The sequence below is a fragment of the Puma concolor genome, chromosome E4 (genome assembly GCF_028749965.1).
Source record: "Puma concolor isolate L17-30 chromosome E4, mPumCon1.1.hap2, whole genome shotgun sequence".
NCBI classification, from domain to species: domain Eukaryota; kingdom Metazoa; phylum Chordata; class Mammalia; order Carnivora; family Felidae; genus Puma; species Puma concolor.
The window spans coordinates 56507568-56526827 of NC_141683.1; positions in this window are offsets into that span (position 1 = coordinate 56507568).

Here is a 19260-nt window from a genome sequence, read left to right on the forward strand (position 1 = left end):
GAGATCGTTGTAACTAGGAAAAACACTATTTTGATGAAACACTCATCAGATCTTTTGCCTCCCGCCTGATCGTGCCCTCTCCTACCTCCTTTCCTGTTCACAGGCTCCGAGCCAGTGCACGGTGAGAGGTGAGCCAATTTGGCCCATTTCCAAGCAAGGAAAGCATAGCAAGTCCTTCCTTCACCATCTTCTCTCTCCCCTCCTTCCGCCTTCTCCCCTCCCCGCCCCCACCCTCCTACCCTCACTTCCGCTTTGGAGCCATCATCATCACTAATATGTTTAAGTACCAAACCAGAGTCAGGCCCAGCCCAGGTGCTTTATTATTTTTTTTAAGTTTATGTATTTATTTTGAGACAGAGAGAGAGAAAACCAAGTAGACTCCACGCTGTTAGCACAGAGCCCTACTCGGGGCTGGAACTCATGAATCGCGAGATCATGACCTGAAACGAAATCAAGAATCAGGTGCTTAACTGCGCCACCCAGGTGCCCCAACCTAGGGGCCTTATAGGCATCATCTTAACACCAGTTACTTTGTCAAACTCTATTATGGAGGATGTGGAAATGTTGGGGCTCGGAGCCGAAGGTCAAGAAAGAATTCTTGAGTCTTCTTCGGTGCAAAAATGTGGTTTAATTAAAGCACGGGCACAGGACACTTGGGCAGAAAGAGCTGCCCTGGGGTTGTGAGGAATTGGGGGAGGTAAAGTCCAAGGGAAGTTTCCAGAAGGACTTTCATATGCTAAAGGAGACTCCCAGGATCCCGGAGGCCTAGCTATTGTCAAGCTAAAGTTGTTTTTCCCTCTAGCAAAACATTAAGATTGAAAGAATGTCTTACCCTCCCGCCCTCAAGTATTTGTCAATGGCCTGCAGATTATAAGGAAATTTAATTTTATCTACATTTTGTTCTGCCTTTGTTTCCCATATCAGATATCAATTAAGCAAGTAAGCTTACCTTATTCCTACTTTAATTAGAAGGTGAATCTTAAGTGATTTATCTTAACACAGTTAAACTAACCAGTGACTCCCAGCTGGGAGCAATTTGGGGTGACCTCCCCAGACACGTCTGTCAATATCTGGACACATTTTCAATGGTCACAGCTCGCTGCTGGTATCTAGTTGGGAAAGGTCAGGGTTGCTGCTATGGAAAACAGCCCCCTACTTCAAAGAGTTACCTGGGTCAAAATGTCAAGAGTGCTGAGGTTGATTAACCCTGAGATCAGTTATGCTTTTATAGGGTTTGGAAACCATGCACCATTAAGAAAAACTTAGGAGACCACTGATGTTTTTACATCAAATTATATGATTTTAAAAAATCATTAATTTCCACACCTTGCTGCAACACCAGAACTGTTTCAAAGCATTTTTAAAATAAGTCAAAGTACTTTATTTTCCATAAAGTGAAGACCAAAAAGGATATCTTTTAGCATCATATAAAATATAATTTTCTTATATTACTGTTATTAGCTCAGCAGACAATGGTTTCCTTTTTTTTTTAAGTTCTTTTTTTTAAGTAACCTCTATACCCGATGTGGGGCTCAAACTCATGACCCTGAGATCAAGTGTTGCATGCTCTTCTGACTGAGCTAGCCAGGCATCCTGAACACTGGCTTCTAAGAAAATTGGATTTAAAAAATGGGGCACCTGGGTGGCTCCGTCAGTTAAGCGTCTGACTCTTGATTTCCACTCAGGTCATGATCTCACAGTTCGTGATTTAGAACCCCGTGTCAGGTTCTGCATTATCAACTTGGGATTCTGTCTCTCCCTCTCTCTGACCCTTCCTTGTTTGCACTCTCTCTCTCTTTCTCTCAAAATAAACTTTAAAAAAAAAAAAAGAAAAAAGAAAAGAAAGGAAAATTGGAGAACTATCATAGTTTTGCAACTTTTCCCCTTTAAACTTCAATCTTGCTGGTAAGCACTAAACTGAACCTGTTTATTTTCTGTTAAGGTAAAACTCATTTCTCAACTTACTTTTCATCAGTGGATAGCAAAGGTGGATTTAAAAGAAAAGTTTTAAATGCTCCAACAAGTGTCAGCCAACAACAACAACAAAGTCAACCATTCTCTTCATTTTCTTTTATCTCTGGTGTTTAACCTCATATTCTTCTATCCATTCAATGGAGCATTTTTCTTATTCTGTCTCTTAAGTAGTCTCAGTTTTTTTCCTAAAAAGCTTATGTTTTCCCCCAAAAGTTTATAGGATCCTGCTTTGCCAAAAAGCTTACGTTGTCCTCTAAAACTTGTCTCTATACACGCAGTTCGATTCCCACTTGTTGATGCCTTTCACACTTGAACTTTCTTCAGGTCTACAGTCAGCTCTGGGCTTAGCCAAGTTGGCTTCATATTTATTATATGTGCCTAAAATTGCCTGGACAAGTACTAGCGCCAGGAACAAAATCCAGGCATTTTGAACCTCATCATTTCTTGTAACGTCCACATTCCTTTTATTTAACAACCCCTTCTCCTCTACCTTCACCCCAATTTCCAAACTAAATCAGCCTTCAAGACAGGACTCCTTCTAGAGCCACAAAGTCTTGTTTATCCTAAAAACTTGGCCATCAGGTTTCGAATTCTGAACAGTATGCCCTACTTAAGGGGGAAGGTTAGGGGAAGAGAAAATAGCTTTCCCAGAAGTATGCAGCTAAAATATTTACCAATCTACTTTTACAATTTGGAATGATTTCTCCCTTCTTTATTTTATTACAAGAAAGACTGGTTGCAGGCCATTGTTGCTTGATGACTTCCCAAAGCAGCCCCGTCCTATTTTTGTAAACAGGTTGTCTCTTGCTAAAGGTCTTCATCCTCTATCTGGTCCTCAGCATCTCCTGCCTTTGTCCATTCACCATTAGTTTATATTATTTCTGAGAGGAAATCAGGATCTGATACTTGTTGTACTGCATTAATTGAAAGTACAAGTCAGCTCTAAAGAGACTGGTGATTTCCTTCTTGGCATTCTGCTTGTGATTATACTTGATATTCCCAAGTAAATATTGGCTCCTTGTATTTGGCAGTGGCCCCCAATTGTAAACTTGCTCCAGATGTGACTTAATCAGGATGATTTAAGAACAAAAAGAATAAATATGAATCTAATTTTCCCACTTTCCCCCTAACCATTTGGCTAAATATAAATAAATGTTTGGAGTAAGACTTAAAGGAATATATTCGCCAAGGTTTGCATTAGGCTCACTTCTTTGGTGAAACTCAAGCATTCAGTATTACCATTTAACTATTATTTCTCCCATTTTCCCATAAGGAGTTTTTTAAACTTCTTCCACTTAAAGTTGGGATATCAAATGCCTCATCAGAGCTTCTGTTTGCCCTCATTACACCTGCCTTCACAAGAACTATATTCCTTTTTTTTTTTTTAATTTTTAAAGTTTATTTATTTATTTTGACAGAGAGAGAAAGAGCATGCATGGGGGAGGGGTAGAGAGAGAAGGAGAGAGAGAATCCTAAGCAAGCTCCATGCTGTCAGCACAGAGCCCCACTTGGGGCTCGATCCCACAACTGTGAGATCATGACCTGAGCCGAAACCAAGAGTTGGATGCCTAACTGACTGAGCCACCCAGGCGCCTGGCAACTACACTCTTCATTTAAACATCTTGCTATTAACTCTAATTCTCTAATAAGAGACCCTTTGGGTATTATGTCTTGACATCCCTTAAGTCCAGCTCTTTTGTTTAAGAGTTTTCCGAAATGAAGAGATGAAAATGGAGAACACTAAAGAACTTATCATTTTGTGATGGTCTCTTTTCTATCAAGAAAATCCTGCTAAGGAGCCACATTTAGAAAGAACATGTCAACTCTTCCCGACCCCCTTAATTTTTGTCACATTTTCTATCTCTATTTTCTGTGGTGCAAGCTTGGAATATCTTTCGATTTATCTTCCAGCTCATCAGCTTTCTTGTCATCTATATCTAATTGCTGTTTAACCTATATATTTGAGTTTTTAGTTTGGCCATATTTGTCATTTTAAGAAGTGATACCTATTTTTCAAATTTTCTTCAAATAAATGTTCTTTATATATAAAGAACATTTATTTGAAGAAAATTTGAAAAATAGGTATCACTTCTTAAATAATAGCATCATATATATATATAGGTATCACTTCTTAGTATAGCATATAATATATTATATGCTATATTATATATTATATATATTATATAATATAGCATATAATATATTATAATATAGCATATATATATAAATAGGTATCACTTCTTAAATAATAGCATCATATATATATATAGGTATCACTTCTTAGTATAGCATATTATATATTATATGCTATATTATATATTATATATATTATATATAATATAGCATATAATATAATATAGCATATATATATAAATAGATATCACTTCTTAATACAGCATCATATATATATATATATATATATATATATATATATATATATAGCATCTTGCTACTGGGGAACCTGGGTGACTCAGTTGGTTAAGCGTCCAACTACAGCTCATGTCATGATCTCGCAGCTTATAAGTTTGGGCCCTGCATAGGGCTCTGTGCTGACAGCTCAAAGCCTGGAGCCTGCTTCCAATTCTGTGTCTCCCTGGCTCTCTGCTGCTCCCCTACTCATGTTCTGTCTGTCTCTCTCTCTCTCTCAAAAAATGAATAAACATTAAGAAAATTTCATAGCCTCTTGCTATTTTCTTAGGATTTCAAGTCCTCCTTCTGAGTCTTCAATTATTTTTACAAAGCCTGTCCTATGTTCCTGGGCTCTAATTCCCCCTGTGGTGTCCCTGCTGATCCTTGCTGATGGTAGATGGTTCTGGGAGCCACTGCAGCACACAACTCCAGCGGCTCTGTTCTCATCACCATCCATGTGTAACTCACAACTTAAGCAGACATTGGTGGTGGGCCTAATGGGTTCTTCCTTCCTTGTTTTATACATTTTCATTGGTAAGTTATCTTTAGTAGGGATATATTTTTCCTGTGGCAACCCCATAAAAGTTGCTTTCCAGTTTTACATAATTTCTGCCAAGCATTCCGAGAGTATTATCAGGGATTGATTTCTAAAATTATTTCTCACTTTGATGGATTCTGGACCACTTAGGTAATATCAGTTCAACCCTCAAATATGTGCAAGGTTCAAGATTGTCTCAATGTCTCAGGAGATTTCTCAGGAGACAAACTCAAGCTTCCTTTCCATTTCCTTGTGTTAGTGAATGTTTTGGTCACTTTTTTTCCCCCTCTTATCATTCTTTTGCTGTTAGAGGATACACTTCTATTGTTTAAGCCATCAGTTTGCAGTACCCTGTTATGGCACCTAGTCAACTAATACGTTAGTATTCATCCAAAATTTAAAACAACCGGGGCACCTGGGTGGCTCAGTCAGTTAAGCATCTGACTTTGGTCATGATCTCACAGTTTGTGACTTTGAGCCACACATCGGGCTCCCTGTTGTCAGCAGCAGGGCCCAGTTCAGACCCTCTGTCCCCCTCTCTCTGCCCCACCCCTGCCCCCTGCTTGTGTGCTCTCTCTCTCTCTCTCAAAAATAAACATTAAAATTTTTTTTTTAAATTTAAAACAACCTGAGTGTCTACCAACTGGTAAAAGAACAAACACATTATGGTACATTCATACTATAGAATACTACTCAGTAATAAAAAGGAATGAACCACTGATTTATGCAACATGAATGATCTCAAGAGCATTTATGCTAATTGATAGAAGCCAGAAACTAAAGGTCATATATTATCCTTTATATGAAATTCTTTTATTTAAGTTTATTAATTTATTTTGAGAGAGCGAGCATGCATGCAAGAGGGGGAGGGGCAGAGAGTGAGTGAGAGAGAGAATCCCAAGCAGGCTCTGTGTTGTCCATGCAGAGCCCCACAACAAGCAGCCTCCAGGCTCTGAGCCGTCAGCATAGAGCCCAATGCGGGACTCAAACTCACAAACTGTGAGATCATGACCTGAGCTGAAATCAAGAGTCAGACGCTTAACTGACTGAGCCACCCAGGAGCCCCTATATGACATTAAAAGGCAAAACTGTAGGGACAGAATCAAATCAGTGGTTGCTGAGGGCCAGTGAGAAGGAGGAAGGGATTTATCACAAAAGGGCCTAAGGGAACTTGGTGGGTGCAAAGGAAATATTCTGTATTTTGAATCAAGTGGTGGATGTATAACTGTTATCACACATATTAAAAAAGATGAATTTAATTGTATGTAAATTATACTTCAATAAACCTGACTGTAATTCTTTTTTTTTTTTCAAATTTTTTTATGTAAGGTCTACACCCAGTGTGGGGCTTAAATTCATGACCCTGAGATCAAGAGTCACCTGCTCTACTTACTGAGCCAGTCAGATGCCCCAAATCCGACTTCTACAAATTAACTTATATTGCAAAAAATGCGAAGATGAGGGGTGCGTGAGTGGTTCCATTGGTTAAGTGTTCGACTTCAGCTCAGGTCATGATCTCACAGTTTGTGAGCTCGAGCCCCACATTGGGCTCTGTGCTGACAGCATGGAATCTGCTTGGGATTCTCTCTCTCCTTCTCTCTCTGCCCCACCTCCACTCACGTTCTCTCTCAAAATAAATAAACTTTGAAAAAAATAACGTGCTCATTTCATTTAATAAAATATTGTAAATACCAAAATTCTTTGAAACTTTATCTCTGACTATTCTATTCCACGGCATATGATTTTTTTCAACCAATCCCCTATTGTTGAAAAGGAAAGTTTTTGGGGAGCCTGGGTGGCTCAGTCAGTTGAGTGTCTGACTTCAGCTCAGGTCATGATCTCACGGTTCATGAGTTCGAGCCCTGCGTGGGGCTCTATGCTGATGGCTCGGAGCCTGGAGCCTGCTTCGAATTCTGTGTCTCCCTCTCTCTCTGCTCCTCCCCTGCTCATGCTCTGTCTCTCTCTCTCCTTCAAAAATAAATTTTAAAAACATTAAAAAAAAAGAAAAGTAAAGTTTTCCCCACAGTGTCTTGCAATTAATTATAAACAATGCTTCAATCAATATCTTTAAAGCTTAGTTGTTACATACATTTGTAAAAATGCAATAATGGGTTTTAAACAATAATGATAAAAATATCATATGATACTGGTTTAAAATCAACCCACTTAGAATAGATCCCTGTTACTATACAATTCTGTGGATTGTTCCCTTCATGACATACACTTTCCCATAGCAGAATTCAGAGGCTGAGTAGTACAGTGGAAATAACATGAGTGCTAGAATCAGTCGATCTAGGTTTGTGACCCAGCTCTGCCCCTTTGTGACCAAGTCGCCATTATGTACGTTAGTTTCTCATCTGTAAACCGGAGATGGAAACAACACTATGCCACCCACTGTTGGTTGGCTAATCAGACCTCCCTGCCAAAGTGCTTTGCTCTTGCTCACATCTGCTATAGAGAGGCTGGAAAAGCCACATAATTTCCTGGCCACTCTTTTTCTTTAGTTAAAAAAAATTTTCTTAATGTTTATTTCTGAGAGATAGAGAGCAAGCACGAACAGGGGAGGGGCAGAGAGAGAAGAGGACAGAGGGTCCGAAGTGGGCTCTGTGCTGACAGCAGAAAGCCTGATGCGGGGCTCGAACCCACGAACCATGAGATCAAGACCTGAGCCAAAGTTGGATGCTTAATCTACTGAGTCACCCAGGCGCCCCACTTTCCCACTCTTTTTTGAAGCTAGGATAGCCAGGTACACCAGTGAAAGGTCTGTTGGGAAAGCTTTTACTTTTCTCATAAAGCAAAGATATCCCTGGTGCCCGTTCCTTCCCTTCCTCATTCCCGACTTGAACACAGATGTGGTGACTGGAGCAGCTGTCTTGCAACCATGGGTGACTTTTCTGAGAGGTCAGCATGGTAAGAATGGTGAAATGGAAGGTCAGAGGAGCCTGGATCCCTGGTGACACTGTTGGGCCACCATAGCAGGTCCAGAATGCCACCTCCGGGCCTCTTGTTAAGTGAGAGAAATAGCCTCCATCTATTTAAGCTGGTCTCCTGCCACTAGTAGATGAAAGCATTCTTAACTGATGTGCCAGCTGTTGTGGAGGGCAAAGGAATACAGATGGCACTGTGCTTTGGAAAGTGGGAACCAGCATAAACATCTCAGGTGACATTTGCTGGTCAGTTAAATACGAAATTCCGAACACGGTGGCTGTCTTTCGACTTGTGATCTTTGTCTCTCTCTCCGAGCTTCCCATTCATCTTACATTTCCTGTACTCTGTCAACATGTTTTCAATGATTTACTACTAATGGATTATCTTCAGAAAATGTTTGTGATCACACCACACTATTCGGCGCATGGCATTTTTTAAAAAAGAAACACAAAAAAATCCGTTCTTTACTCAGCGCAATGAGTATTGTAAACAGTACCATGGCCGTGTCATTGGAAGTGGGACTAAGAGCTCCACTGTCAAAAGCAAAGGTAGAAATTGCCAGTATGGTCCCCATGGCGGTAGTTGAGTCAAACCCTTGTAGAAGGGCGGTGTCTCTAACTGCTCTCCAGAGCATCATGTCCCTGGGTTGGGAAGTCTCACTCGATGAGAAGTGTTGGAAACAAATGCTGATGATGATTTGAGACTGCAGAGCCCCACACTCCTCATAATACATGACAGAGTCTTTAAAGAGAAAAGATGAAGACTTTGATGAAGTCAAAGAAAAAGTCAAGAAAAGATGAAGTCAGCAGCCAGAGAGCCTCTGGTTTCTCACTTGCAGAAAGGGGCGATACAGCTGCCATCCCGCAGGGGTGCGTAAGCATCAGAGTTAATGTAAATAAGGCCCCTGGCATTTACTAGGTGCTTGGGAAACAGAAGCTTGGCTTTCATACCAGGAAAGGCCCCGACTTCTGCATTCCAGAGCTCAGCGGGGCAGAACTCCCTTTACTTAAATCACCCTCGTTGAGCGGTGTTGGACAGAGACTCACTTTTCTCATCCGTTAAATATCATGCTAATAACAGTACCTGCTTTAAAAATGCGTTATGAAAGATTAGTAATAGAATCCTGGTGAAGTGCTTAGCCTGGCTCCTGGCACATGGACGGGCTTCGTAAATGTCCGCCCCTATTATCGTTAATACCTCCACTGCTGCCCCGCTGGCTCTTTCCCTTTAGCATATAAACACATTAAGTTTTTCCATCTTAAAAAAAGTAATAGACTTTCAATAGTACTTTTATTTTGCCCAGTTTTTTTTTTTTTTCCCCCTCTGTTCATATCCTCCACTTTGCCCCTGGTTGCATACACATAGCCTGGGTCAATGCTTAAGGGGTCAATAATGTCCACCTGATCCCAGCACAGGGCGATCCTTGACAGGGAGGGGGGGGTGGTGTAGGGAGGTTGACACAGGATCCACATCTAAGCTCACCCATGTTACTCTCAGCAAGAGGCCTAGTTCCTCACCAGGTAGACCTCTCCATGGGCTTCTCACAACATGCCTTCCCCCCAAGTGAGGGATCAGAACAAGGGAGAAAAGCCTGAGAAGCCCAGGAAGGAAGCCACAGTTTTTTGTTTTTTGTTTTAATTTTTTTAACGTTTATTTATTTTTGAGACAGAGAGAGACAGAGTATGAACGGGGGAGGGTCAGAGAGAGAGGGAGACACAGAATCTGAAACAGGCCCTGGGCTCCTGAGCTGTGAGCACAGAGCCCAACGCGGGGCTTGAACTCACAGACCGTGAGATCATGACCCGAGCTGAAGTCGGACGCTCAACCGACTGAGCCACCCAGGCGCCCCAGCCACAGTTTTGTATAACCTAGTATCAGAAGTCACATGTCATCACTTCTGCCAGTGCTATTGGTCATACAGACCAGCCCTGGTACAATGTGGGAGGAGACACAAGGGTGTGGAAATCAGGAGGCAGGATCTTTAAGAGTCATTTTTTTAAAAAGTTTATTTATTTATTTTGAGAGACAGAGAGTGCAAGCAGGGGAGGAGCAGAGAGAAAGAATTCCAAGCAGGCTCCACGTTCTCAGCGCAAAGCCTGACAAGGGGCTCGATCCCACGAACCGTGAGATCATGACCTGAGCCAAAATCAAGAGTCAGAGACCACTAACTGAGCCACCCAGGCGCCCCTTTAAGAGCCATTTTGAAGGCTGACTACCACAGATGAGCTTTCCGGGTGACTATGTATATTGTGGGAAAGGCAGGGATCCATGGAAGGAGGAGTGGGCCACCCCCAGGTATGGGGAGGAAGGAAGAAGAGAACCCAGCTGAGATGGAGAAGGAACAATCAGAGGGGCACAGGAGACCCCCGAATGTCAGTGTTGCTGCAACAAGAGTGAAGCAAGATTCCAGAAGGGGTACAGAATCAACACAAAATGCTGCAATGATATACACTGTAAAAAAAAGAAAAGAAAAGAAAATTTAAAAAGAACAGTTATATTTAGCTCGGGCTGCATAATGTTCTTGGTCTTTATGTGTCTTTGTTTTCAGGAGATTTACCTTTTTATTCAGTCTTGCTGGTGTTAAGAGTAAAATCATCCTGACCTCCCTGACCACAGGCTAGCTAGACTCTGTGGAAAAGTTGCCTGGGAGATTTAGTCTGTCAGGGAGCTCGCTGGACCTGGACCATATCCACACATAATCTTCAATGCACACAATTTCCGGCAACATGTTCGGGGGCCACTGACATAGGTCATCTCCTGATTTTCCATATTTGATGCCTTTCCACTTTCACATGGGGCAAAAAGCCACAAAGAAGATAGCTCTTTCTTTTGAGACGATTTTCCGCCCTGAGCTTTGCTTAGAACCTACCAGAATGGGGATTTTGGACAGGACAAACTGTTCTCACTTAAAGCCAAATTGCTGACTTTCAGTGAACGTGTGTTTCTGCCTCCTTGGCGTTCTCTCTCCACTTAATTTTGCCAGTGGGAGTTCGCAGGTCCATCTTTTAAAATGAAATACATTGTAATGCTTTCTTAATTAAAAACCTTTGAGTCATGCTTACTGAAATCTGTTGCACGGATTTAACTGATCACCAGGAAAGAGATTTTCTGTTCTCTGTGGAATAAAAGCATTCAGAAAGGAAATGAATAGATGAAAATGTTCCAGTAATGAAATCCCTCTCCTTAATAATACATGTCACCCTGAGGTATTATCTACTGGTACTTTTGCTAAACTTCAGTAAAATAAAGAACTAACCAGTCACTCAGGAAGCCCGGGCCCTGGGGAAGAGGTGGGTTCACATCCCAGCTCCCATACTCACCGACATGTCTTTCTTTGAGACTCAGAAACTCAGTTTCCTCAGAAGTCATGTGGGGAAACACCAGGCATCTGGGTGGTCGGAAGGATAGATAGACTCTATATGTAAAACTGCTCGTGTATAATCAGGGCCCAAGAAATGGTGGCTCTTTTATCAGGAAATGATTCCTAACCTTGTATCACCCTTCCCCCCCCCCACCCCGCCCAAAACACACACACAATGTCTTGTGAAGTGAATTCAGGAGAAAACGTTTATCCTCCAGGGGTCCCTTTGCTCCGCGAGACGGACTGAGGAGGAGTAGCGGGCGTTAAAGCTTCTGCTGTCACACCCTGAGAACTATGACACTCATTTTGTCATGCCATCTTCACACGAACTTTCAGGGGCATTTTATTTATTTATTTTTAAAGTTTACTTACTTATTTTGAGAGAGAGATAGAGAGAGAGAGAGATAGAGAGAGAGAGACCATGAGCAGGGGAGGGGCAGAGAGAGGGAGAGAGAGGATCCCAAGCAGGCTCTGCAGCCCGACGTGGGCCTCAATCCCATGAACTGTGAGATCATGACCTGAGCCAAAATCAAGAGTTGGACACTTAACCAACTGAGCCAGCCAGGCGCCCCTCAGGCGCATTTTAAATCTGGAGAGACTTGGGCATGGCCAGCGACACAAGGAGGAAGAGACTGTGTGGAGAAATCTAGGTCCCATGCTCTTTCTGCTCTAATGCACCAACCCCTAAGAGAGTGGAAATAAACGGAATAAGTAAAAAGTACAGTTGGAAGAAGCTGAATAAAATTTTAAGGTAAGTTATTTACTAATGACTCCAAACAAGTTCAGGCTGATTATTAATCTTCCACTCTTAGACTGAACACAATAAAATGGGAATATTTTAACAAACTTTCATCATTGTCTATGGAAAATATTCTACTTTTCTGTGAACTCTTCATAGATAGCATTCTTTTTTTTTTTTTTTTTTTAAGTAGGTTTCACACCCACAGAGCCCGACGTGGGGCTGGATGCCACGACCCTGGGATCATGACCTGAGCCACAATCAAGAGTCAGATGCTCAACCAACTGAGCCACCCAGGCGCCCCTATAGATATCATTCTGAAAGTAAAGCCTCTACCTAATATTTGCCGGGAAAACAAATCAGTATGAATTTAATATAGATTAGGGCTAAATTTTTACAAATTGTATGTCACCTTGATGAGGTGGAAGAGGGAGGTTAGTGGTGTTGGACGTGCCATGGGGGGTTCTAGGGGGCGATACCATTGAGAAGTTGGTAAATACTTCATTTCCACGGTGTCCTCCTTTGTAAAATGGGGTTAATGGTACCGCTCTCTCAGGATGGCCATAAGTATCAAAATAAAAATGACTTGGTGAGTGCAAAAACATGTTTAGGTACGCGGGACTATACAAACAGATAAAGCAACAATGGATCTACTTGGGAACTTCCTCAAAAGCCAAAAGTTTTTGGTTTGCGTGTTTTTACACGCAGAGTTCAGTCCACAACGGGCTCTGGTTTCGGTGGATTTCCCACCGTGTCGCCCTGGTGGCATGGGCCTCTCTGAGGCCCTCACTGTCCCTCCATTGCACACCGACCCTTTATTCAACTGACAATAGACCAAAATAGCCTTGACTCCACACCAAAGATCACCAGTGGATTGTGCTCGTAATTCATAAACGTTTAGCTTGTGAGAAACTGTCATAAGCCCCCACGTGAACAGCTGCTGGGTCTCTAATACGTATCGATTGAGAAAATGCCCACTGACGCATGGACCCCTGGGCAATAAAGGCCCCACGTGCTAACTCCTCTTTATCTCTCTTTCTCCCATTGTCCTCCAGTGTAGTCTGGGAGTACATTTCAAAAGAAGTATGTTTTTCTCCTTTGATGCAAGCCATGAGAAGCAGTTTCCCACAGAAAAGTGTAAGTAATAAGTAGGGTCCCCCAAAAGCCCCATAAAAGTCTGTTTTACCTATGCTGTTGCTGCATAGCCACCGTGTATATGATTTCTTTTTTTCTATGTGTGGGCAAGAAGAGAAGCCCAAGTCATCTAGAAGTTGTTTCCATCTTCACCTTGGCCCTCTCTGCCCCTACAATCTTCACCAACAATCTTTGAAATATCTTTCTCATGGCCTAGGACGGTGCCAGGCACACAGAAGGCCCTCGAACAGTTCCTGTATGAGTGTCCCACAATTTTTCCCTCCTTGGGAAGAAACACTGCCTAAACCTGGCGAGGAAGAGATTACTTTGGGCCACTGAACTAGAGTTGCTAAGTAGTTCTTAGTTGCTGAGTAGTTCTAGTAGTTCTAGAGTTGCGAAGTAGCTCAACCCACATCTCCTTCTATGGGAATCTTCTCCCGTAGGCTGTTCCATTCTGAAGAGCCCCCTCACCCCCCTCCACGACACACAACCGAATGAATTATGGTTGAGTTTCTGTCCCAAGAACAGAACTTCTGTTGGTCCCTGGGCAACCTCTGAATGGTGTGGTCGCTGGAAAGAAGGAGCTCAGCCAAACAAATCTCTCTGGAGAACGTGCTCTCGAAAGGACACCAAGTCAGTGAGCAGGCTTGACGGGTGTTAGGCTGGGAGGGAGGCGCGGGCCTGGGGCCACCATAAGGGGCCAGACCAAGGCTGAGGTCAGCGGGAAGATAAGGGTTAAAGTGGAGGACGGAGCCGGTGCCTCAAGAAGCAGAGCTGGTGGGGCGCCTGGGTGTCTCAGTCGGTTGAGTGTTCAACTCTTAATTCTGGCTCGGGTCATGATCTCACAGTTGGTGAGTTCAAGCCCTGTATGGGGCTCTGTGCTGACAGTGCAGAGCCTGCTTGGGATTCTCTCTCTCCCTCTCTCTGCCCCTCCCCGATTTGTGTTTGCTCTCTCTCTCTCTCTCTCTCTCTCTCTCTCTCTCCCTGTCTCTCTCAAAATAAATTTTAAAACGTTAAAAAACAAAACAAAACAAACAAAAAAAACAGAGCTGCCATGAGTGAAACTCACAGCTTCTGAGAAGAAGGGAGAGCAGTGCCCTTGACCATTTTTTAAAAGGCCAGTTTCAGTCTCAGTTTAGGAGAATATTTACCATATTTGGCTTCCTTCCCCCAACCCCCACCCTTTTTTTAAAAAAGATTTTATTTGGGGGGCACCTGGGTGGCTCAGTCGCTTAAGTGTCAGACTCTTGATTTCAGCTCAGGTCCTGATCTCACAGTTTGTGAGTTCAAGCCCCGCATCAGGCTCCACACCGTCAGTGCAGAGCCTGCTTGGGATTCTCTCTCTCTCTCCCTCTCTCTCTGCCCCTCCCCTGCTCACTCTCTCTCTCTCTCTCTCAAAATAAATAAATCAACTTAAAAAAAAATACTCCTTCTCTTTAAAAAAAGGCTTTTATTTTTAAGTAATCTCTACACCCATTGTGGGGCTCAAACCTACAACCCCAAGATCAAGAGTCTCAGGCTCCACGGACTGAGCCAGCGGGGTGCCCTCCCACCCTTTCTCCTTTTGCTTTTTGCCTCAAGGAAACGTGAAAGAGAATCTGTACCTTGAACGTAAGACAGGAGAGTCTCCTTGCTCAGGCTCAGGAAGATTATGCCAGCAGCCCTCACACCAGCCTCAGGATGAGTCTCCCACTGCCCTCAGGGCTAGTCCTGGACTCCCCAGTGACACCCTGGCTTCAGTGCTCCTCATTTCTGCTCTGGTCCCACACAGTGGAGGTCACATAATCTTCCTCCACGGGGCCAACCCAAAGCAGACATCCCCCACATACGCTTCGGCTGATCTAGGCCCCAGGCTACTAGTCAATAGATTGTGTGGAAGAGAAACACCTTGTAAAGTTCATTCTTGAGGCTTCCCTGTAGCAGGAGTAGCTGCAGAAGTCAGATGGAGTGAGAAGGCAGAGCGCTCGGGTCATGGTCATACCAGCCGTGTGACCTTGCACAGATCGGCCAATTGCTCTCATCCACAGTGTCTTCATCTGTAAAGGAGGGATTACAAACTTTGCCCAGCTTACCTCGGGGTTATTATGAGGGGGTGCAATGAGCTGGGGTTTATGGAAATGCCCTGGAAGCCTGCTGGCCCTTGTTCAGACGTATGTCTTTGGCACTGTGATAAAGAATCGGGAAGAAGTTATGCCAGCTATGGGAAAGTTTCCAGGCTGTGTCTGCTCTTATTGTAGTAACAAACCCTGTTCCCGACAGAAGCATGAGACCCCATAAGGTAAGTCCATGGCGGGGGGGGGGGGGGAGGGGGGATATTAAGAAACTGGAAAACGACTCTGCCTTATGGCACTTGCCCAAGTGAAAATTCTAGGAGCGCAAATAATGATGGAAAATAAACTTCCTCTTGCTTTTAATTTCAGGAAAAAATGATGAGAACCAAAGGTCAATGAATAAGGAAAACAGACCAAAAAGACATTTCCAAATGAGTATATATCTGGTCCTTAGGAAGAGACTTCTACATGAACTTGAAAGAACAATGAGAAAAACAGTGTGATCTCATCAGATCCCAAAGTGGATCATTATTTTTTTAAAAAACCAACAACAAACAGCATCGCCGTGTGGGGGTGAGCTCAGGAGTCAGGCTAGCAGAGAACATGAAAATAACAGCAAACCCCCAAATCTCCAAATGCAGGAAGCAGGTGGGGACTACTGGGTAACATCGGAGGCCAAGTAGGTGGTAGAACATGTTCAAAACATCGCCCAGTCTCTGTCAGGACACAAACGATCGACGGGATTAAGCCTGGCCTTTAGAGAAAAGAAGAAAGGGGGCACCTGGAGGCCAACTCTTGATTTCAGCTCGGGCCATGATCTCACGGTCCCGAGATCAAGCTGGGCGTCGGGCTCTGTGCTGGAAGCATGGAGACTGCTTGGGATTCTCTCTCTTTCTCTTTCTTTCTCTCTCTCTCTCTGACCCTCCCCTGCACGCACTCTGTCTCTCAAAATAAATAAACATTAAAAAAAAAAACCTTCTAAAGAAAAGATGAAAGAACAAAGAGTAAAACAAAAGATCTAGTTAAAAAGCAACTAGGGGCACCTGGGTGGCTCAGTCGGCTAAGCATCCGACTCTAGGTTTTGGCTCAGGTCATGATGTCACAGTGTCGTGGGTTGGAGCCACGCATCCAGCTCTGTGCTGGCAGAGCTGGACCCTGCTTGGGATTTTCTGTCTCCCTCTCTCTCTCCCCTTCCCCCACTCACTCTGTCTCTCTCAAAACAAATAAATGAACTTACAAAAATTAAAAAAAAAAAAAAAAAAAAAAAGGCAACTAGAACATTGCACGTATTTAAATCAGCCCAGCCTGTCGGTGTGGACACTTCGACCCTCTTCTAAGTCCACTTTTTCTTTGGAATCTCAGGAAACTCTTAAGAGATAACTAATTTGGATCATTTTAAGAATAAAATGAATATAGGATACATCACCAGTTCAGAGATGGGTGACAATTTTGTAAAGTCAGGCATACAAGGATACTGTGTCCCAGCTCCCAATACCTTAGCAATCACTGCTCCCCCCAACCCTGGCTCTTCCAGCCAGATCTAGGACAGTCCCGGGGACACAGGCCTGGTGCTCTTTCTCAAACAGGGCTGTTCTTTGATCTTTTGAATAAATCTCACTTTTTCTTTCTGTGCTTCTTCTTGTATCTCCATACCCTACCCCCTACCAATACCCTGTGGAAATCCTACCCATCAATAGCTGTAGCGAAGGAAAGGTACCCACGAAATAATCCCATTTGAGGCTATCTGTGTGCATTTGGGGGAGGGGAGTGTGCCCCCGGCAAAGTTTCCTCTCCAGCTGGGGGATCCCTGCCAGCAGGGAGCTGCCCAGAGTGTCCTGAACAGCCTACGGGACGGTGCCACTCGCTTCGTGTTCCTTCCTTGGGGCCCTCTTTCTCTTTATGGCGGCTTGAATTTTGCATCCATGCATGCATCCACTGAAAACGTATCGAGTGCTTGTACCCGGCAGACAGCGGGGACAAAATGGTGAACAAAGTGGTCACAGCCTTACTTTCATGGGGGTTACGTTTTCTCCTGGAAGAACTGAAGGAGAAAATGAGTAGCCAGCCGGCCGAAACCCAACACTAAATGAACAAAAATAGACACAGCCTTGAACGGAACTGAAGGAGGCGCCTTACTAATGCCGCTCCCCAGCGCCCCCTGCTGCCTCCGTCTTGCACCGGAGGCCCCCGGCCCGCACCTTCCATGCCTGCTCCAGCAAAGGACACCAGTTTGCACTTGGCGGACACACCCCATGAGCGTCTTCCTGGCTGCTGGCAGCATCTGAGCTGGAGGCTCCCTGGCTCCAGCCTCCAGAAAGGAAATGGCCACGGAACACAGTCTAACAGCGAATCTGGAGTGCACAGTGTTTCCTCGGAGGAAAAGGGGCCTCAGGTCCAGGCCAATACCGGGAGGTGGGGGCGGTGAGGAGTGGGGCGCTGGCCCCGAGAGGGTGGTGGCAGGCAGGAGGGTGAAAAGAGCACACCAGATGTTTATTGCTGCTCATGGGCCGGGACTGTGCTTGTCTGCAGTGAGCCCCTTTCTCTGCTTTTAGGAGAGTAATTTGATTTGACGAAAGACTGCAGTTTCATAACATCAGCTGTGAAAACCGAAGGATGTGCATGAGTTTTCCCTCATGAAGGCCTTTATTTAATGTGAATATAGGAAGCTAGCTCATTTCCTAGAGCGTCAGTTCCTGGAAGAAGTGACTGGAGTCTTTCATACCTTCTGGGCAACTCCTGGGCACTTGGGTGGATGTGGCTTATGCAAGACGGTGGAAAACCTCAGAATCAGAAGACCTCAGTTTCCTCTCTGGCTCTACCGCTCGTTGGTAATTTGACCCTGGGCACATCTTCTCCTTCCCTGGGCCTTAGTTTTCTCATCTGCTAGTGTCCTTGTGGCTCAAGCCCCATGAAGGCTTTGAAAAGGCAGGCAGCCAGGCAGAGCTCCAGCAGCTGAAGCCCAGTGGGGGATGAGGGGGGGTATGTGAACCCCACAGCCACGTTTTCTTTTCCTGAGCATTTGCCAGGGCCCATAAAGAGCACTGGGTGGGGGGGGGGGGGGGGGCCGATGGTAGCTCTCCCCTGGCGTTCAAAACCTGGGTTGGACCAAGTGAAAATGCGGGGATTGTTCAACTCTTCACCCCCCCGACTGGCACCCACGAGGCTCCTCAGCGACTGTGTGACGCGACTTTTGTGCCATGGACTGGCCTGCAGCGCAGGGGAGATAAAGGAGAGGAGAGGATGGAGTGTGGGCCAGAAAGATGAAGCTGCAGTAAAGCGCAGTGGGGAGTGACCAGTGGGAAGAGGCACGGCAACTTTGGGCTGTGCGCTCCTGGGTTGTACCAGGCAGTGCTGTCGCCTGGAAAGGAGCTCAATCCAAGAGAAGTCAGAACACGGGACCCGACGTCTCTATTGTTTCTTTACAAGCAGAGTGATCCCGAGCAAACTGAAGGCAGGAAAATTACTTCATGTTTTTCTTTATCCAGAACTCCTTTCCTCTGTGGGTCGCTCCCCTAAGGAACAATCTTAGTTCTCTTAACAGGAAGAAAACATTCCTGAGAGTAGAGCCGAACAGACTTGAACCAGTTCTCGCTGACTATTTTGGTAATGTTTATTATCGGATTCGGGAACCATTTTGGTAATGTTTATTATCGGATTCGGGAACGGAGAATAGGACCATCTAGTCAGCAGTAAACAGGCACCCATTTGTAAATGTCTCAAGTTCAAGTCTGACTCTAGAACCAGATACGAATAGAATCTTTTAAAAAAAAATTTTTAACATTTATTTATTTTTGAGACAGAGAGAGACAGAGCATGAACGGGGGAGGGGCAGAGAGAGAGGGAGACACAGAATCGGAACCAGGCTCCAGGCTCTGAGCCATCAGCCCAGAGCCTGACGCGGGGCTCGAACTCACGGACCGCGAGATCGTGACCTGAGCTGAAGTCGGTCGCTCAACCGACTGAGCCACCCAGGCGCCCCAAGAATAGAATCTTTTGAGCAAAATGTATTCTCCCAAACTCGAGGTGAATCTGCCAAACATTGAAGATGTTTTTGGTATCAAACCACAGAAATCGCTCAACGGCAAACATTATTTTTGAGTTACCAATGAGGCGGCTACACACGTTC